The following is a 5,025-nucleotide window of genomic DNA, read 5'->3' as shown; positions in this document are numbered from 1 at the left end:
CTCGGGTTTAAGCAGAAAATGGTAAAGTAAACCTATAGTCACCTCCGAGCCCAATAAAAAAAGGTTTACATGGGATTCCTTTGGCGGCTGGATACAGATGCATCTGCTTTGTAAGTTCTTGGGGTTCGTGGAGATGTTGGGAGCGAGGCTCCGTGGGTGACGCTTGGCACCTCTGAGGATGAACGGAGAAGAACGTGGCCACTTAGGGTCTGCAGCTGCCCTCGCAGGTGCTGCCCCCCTGCAAATGCAACTGCCCCGCTGGCACGGTCCAATCAGGCGCTCTACTCCCTCTGCTTAGGGGAGAGTAAATACCACTGTTTGCTGAAAATCTTCAGGTGAGAGGTGGGGCAGGTCCACCCGTGCACGTCACGTATGTGTGCACGTCACGTATGTGTGCCTTACAGAACCAGAATGATCACGAGTTCCCTGGTGGTCTAGTGGTTAGGATTCGGCGCTCTCACCGCCGCGGCCCGGGTTCGATTCCCGGTCAGGGAAAGAGATATTTTTTTCCATGTTTTTAAATCCTACATTAAAATAATATATAGACTATGATTAATATATATATATATATTACCTCGAGGAGTGAAATAGCCGTTTACCTCCTTCGCGTTGGCAATGGACATAGAAGACAGACGTATAATCTCGGGTATGTTCATGCAGGTGATTTGAGAGCCCAGGGTGGAGGCGCTACACATCAGTGGTATAATGGACCGGTCACTGGTCTGTCACGGGGAGCCACTGCTTTCAGTGCTTTGCTGTACCTATGATTTGAAGCCCACGTGGATGTGGCCAGGCAAGCTACTGCTGGGATCTTGGCGCTAGCTGCACGAGCAGTGATGGATCCTGCAGCATGGGCGCTCTTGGAGGTAAAGAGAGCACATCTCAATGAAAGTGAACTCTAGATAAATGCATCCTCACAGAATGCGTCACGAGTGAGGATTTTATCTCACTAGAACCCCTGTGTATACAAGCGCTCTAGAAGCCCGGATAGCTCAGTCGGTAGAGCATCAGACTTTTATTCTGAGGGTCCAGGGTTCAAGTCCCTGTTCGGGCGTTCTCATTTTTCTCAAATATGTTGAATTGTAATTTTAATACATGTTGAACTCTCCTATTTTATAATTTGAAAATCAGACCCATTATAATGTACCCTGTCTTCCTGAGCGGACTTGTGCAAATAGTTATTATCTTGATTCTCCTCTGGTTAGCGGCGCCCCCTGGTGCTTTGAAGAAGGCCTCACATTTCCCTACGAAAACAGTTCTGTTTACGGAAGAGTCTCAGGAATAGGGGACGTTCCATTGTGTTCAACAATTAGGCTGCGGAAGGTGCTACGTGTCACCGTGAAAGCTAGAGACATATATTTATTCGAGCCGTTTTCTTTCTACACGCGCTTTTCTAAACTTTCCTAGCATCTGACACTGTGCAGTGGGAGTATTTCCGAGACAGTGGGCGATACAAGCTTGTCCACCTGCATTACTTGCACGTGATAAATGGCACGATCGACCCTTTAAGCACACGCAGCTCCCCCCTTTCTCTCATGGACTGTGCGGGGGCGTTTCTGGGGTGGATTGGAGCCAGGGGAAACAAAGTCCATGACGGTCCACCTGTGGTCTGCTACCACAAATAAATTACTTTCACACCCTGTCTCTTGTGAAAATAAAAGCAAGAAAGTATGAAACAGGAAACGTTTTGTGGGTGACCTAAAATCCACAAGTAGATGTGTTTTTTAAAGGGATAAGGCATCGTTTCTAGATATCTATTTGTATAAAGGTACCCTCAGGTTATAACACCCGTAAAATAGCTAAGGTCACTGGTTCCCAACCTTTTGATTTCAGTGGACCCCCACTTTATCGTTACTGGAACCCAGGGACCCCCACTGAATCATTATTGGAATCCGGGGTCCCCAAACTAAGTCATTACTGAAAGCTGGGGGCCTAATCTGTTAACATTATTTAATTTTCTAAGCAGTCGCAGTCCTCCTGAGGAGGCTTCGGGGACCCCCAGGGGTTCCTGGACCACAAGTTGGGAACCACTGGCTTAGGTGGTTAATGCACTTGTCTAGAAAAAGTGGCGTTTAGCACAAAGCACGCATTTGCAGCTTCATCAGGGCTGAAAATGGAAAAGATCTACTCTGTACAATCCCACATTTTGGGTTTGGAAGGGGTGAAGGCCAGAAGCACAGAGTAATAAGAAACCGTGCTGATGCCAGTTGGCCCTTTAAACATCCTTGCATGTGCATTATTTTCAGAAAGGCTGCCCCCCAAGAAACGCACAAGAAAAAATGCAATTGTAAAGCTGATTTGGCTTACTGTATTAGCTACAGAATGCATTCAAAGCTTATGTGTATGGAGTGAAGGCACCTGCTGTATACATGAATGTTTAAAGTCCCACGGCATAATGCAGAATAGATAGCTTCCGCAGTTCATGCACTTACTGCAGCGATCTTTGTTTAATTGCTAGTCTTGGGATTGACTCATCATAACATTCCTAAGGGGATTAATGTGCTTGTGGGAGAACATTGCAATGTTATGTGTGTTTGTAAAGTGAAATCTCACAAGGGAGGCATCCTGGAGCCGGTGAGATTCTAGCCTCACCTAGGGCAGGTGGGGGGGTGAGGGCTATTCGAAAAGCCAGATCTTCAAGATGATTGCAGAATTCGAGAAGCGAACTGGGGACTCTAATAGGCGGTAGTGGGATGTTCCACGTTTTAAGGCAGTGTAGGAGAAGGCCCGACCTGAGTATGTGTGTGATGTGTGCAAGTAGGAAGCTGATCAAGCAGAGGTGCCTGGAAGGCTTGTGAAAGGAGATGGGACTGTTGAGGTAGGCAGGGCCATTTTTGTGTAGTTCTTAGAAGGTGTGAGTATGAGTTTGGACTGTGCACACTCGTGTGTTGGGAGTCATTGGAGCTCCTTGAGGTGATGTGAGTGCTTCGTGGGAGATTGAGAGTGGTTTTTGCTGGTGAGTTTTGTGAATGGTTTGTAGGCTTCTGTTGAGTTGCCTCTCAGTGTAATTAATGCAGTGAAGCTTTGTCTACCAGATCTTGGGGTTAAGTAATGTATAGATGTATTCTCTGTCAAGTGAATCATTGGGTGTAAGTAATGTAGGTGAATTGCTGGGTATAAAAAATGTATCGACGCCTCGCCAAACGGGCATATCTCTGGGTGTAAAGAATTGGCATTGTAATTATATCTATATAGCACTTACTACCCCTGACGAGGTGTCAACGTGCTTTTTGGTGAGTAGCACGCTACTCCGGAACCAAAGAGGAATTAGTGGTGGATTGGTATACGGAAATATGAGTGCTGTTTTAGTATTAGTATGAGTTAATTTGAGCAGAGGATACGTGTGTTTGTTAGTTGGATTGACTAGAGTAATGGAGGGATAGAGGAAGGAAGAATCCAGAAGTGTTAATTGAGACTTTATAGTGATAGGATGAGGTTTGAGATGAGTAAAGGAGAGATGGAGTAGGGAAGAGTCTGTGGAAAGCGGTTAGGGAGATCATAGTAGCAGAAGGGGTTTTGGATGAGTGAAAGGTGAGATAAATGAGGAAGAATTTACTAGGGTTGTTTTGGAGATCATAGTAGTCAACTGAGGTTTCGGGTGAGCCAGAGGTAGAGGAGGGAAGAGCGTAGGCAGGGTTATTTTGGAGATCAAAGTAGTAGAATGGGTTTGGGATGAGTCAGAGTGGGGAATGGAGGATAGATTTATAGAGACATAGGGTGCTGGGGAGACAGAATAAAGCTTACGAGAGAGTAAATTTTATTTATATTTATCTTTTTTATTTAATTATTTGTTTACATTTTATTTATTTATTTATTTATTTTTATTTTTCTCTAGTACAGTAGGACTAGAGTAATACATAAATAGATATGTAAATACATAATACAGGAATATATGTGCAGGGAATATAATAATGGGTATAATAATATGAGAAGAAAAGTAGCATTGTATAAACAGACTTTCAAGATTTGTAATATGTGATGTTAATTAATAAGTGTACTTTTCTAATGTTCATTTATCTTTCCTCAATTTTTCAATAGCGAAATGCTTGCTGTTAAATAGTTAAGATAACATTTGCTCACTGTGATATAAAAAAGAGAGCAGGGATTCATAAGTATCTGATATAACAGCTTATCTAGGAGCTATGCAATGACCTATGAACATGTTAAGCATGGAATAGAATACACATTTATTTGTATATACACACACATATACATATACACACATGCATACACACACATATATATATTTAACCGTGAGTATGTATATGTTTGTTAAATAGACTTAAAGACTATGTGTATAATTTATTATTATGACATTGCAACTATACATATTTCGTAAAGAACTGTACATATCTAGACTATACACATAATCAGATTATAAATATTTATCAACACAGGCATTTGCAGTCCATTGCTGTTTGGATATAGTGGTTATGAAAGAAAGAGATAACTCTTGAGTCATTTTCTGAAGACAAGATAGTTATCAGTGGGTCTTATATTTGGGGGTAATGAATTCCATAGTTTGGCTGTTTGAACAGAAAAGGATGTTATACCTATTCTCTTTTTCTTGTATGGAGGTGTTTTAAGGCGGGGTGCCAACCTTGAGTGGAGATTTTTTTGTTGAATGTATTTGGTTATTCTGTTTCTGATGAAAATGCTGTCCTGTTCCATGTATAAATTTGTGGGTGATACAAAGCAGCTTGAAGGTGGATCTTCTGGCAACGGGTGACCAGTGTAGTGCTCTCAAGGCAGGGGAGATGTGGGCTTGTGGCTTTACATGTAATAGTAGCCTGGCAGCTGAGTTCTGAATACCTTGTCGTTTTTTCATAATAGATATAGATGATCATTGGTAGAGGCCATTGGCATAATACAGTTTGGACAGTACAAGAGAGATAGTAGCCAGCACCGTGTGTGGAAATCCGAGGTGGGGGAAGATGCGTTGCAGAGTCTTCAAGGTGATGACGCTTGATTGTGCTAATTTGTCTTCTTGGGCATTCATTGTTAACTTGGAGTCCATGGTAATTC

At 42.7% G+C, this 5,025-nt stretch overlaps 2 non-coding genes across 2 annotated transcripts; both read left to right on the top strand.

Moving 5' to 3' along the window:
* The first annotated feature begins 423 nt into the window (after window positions 1-423).
* TRNAE-CUC (transfer RNA glutamic acid (anticodon CUC)) lies at window positions 424-495 on the top strand. The gene has a single exon. It is a non-coding gene; the product is annotated as a tRNA-Glu (tRNA).
* A 486-nt stretch (window positions 496-981) lies between these two features.
* TRNAK-UUU (transfer RNA lysine (anticodon UUU)) lies at window positions 982-1,054 on the top strand. Its single transcript has one exon. It is a non-coding gene; the product is annotated as a tRNA-Lys (tRNA).
* The last annotated feature ends 3,971 nt before the right edge of the window (window positions 1,055-5,025 follow it).

Source organism: Pleurodeles waltl, unplaced genomic scaffold (assembly GCF_031143425.1).
Source record: "Pleurodeles waltl isolate 20211129_DDA unplaced genomic scaffold, aPleWal1.hap1.20221129 scaffold_39, whole genome shotgun sequence".
Taxonomy (NCBI): domain Eukaryota; kingdom Metazoa; phylum Chordata; class Amphibia; order Caudata; family Salamandridae; genus Pleurodeles; species Pleurodeles waltl.
This window is presented reverse-complemented; position numbering and strand designations above follow the sequence as displayed.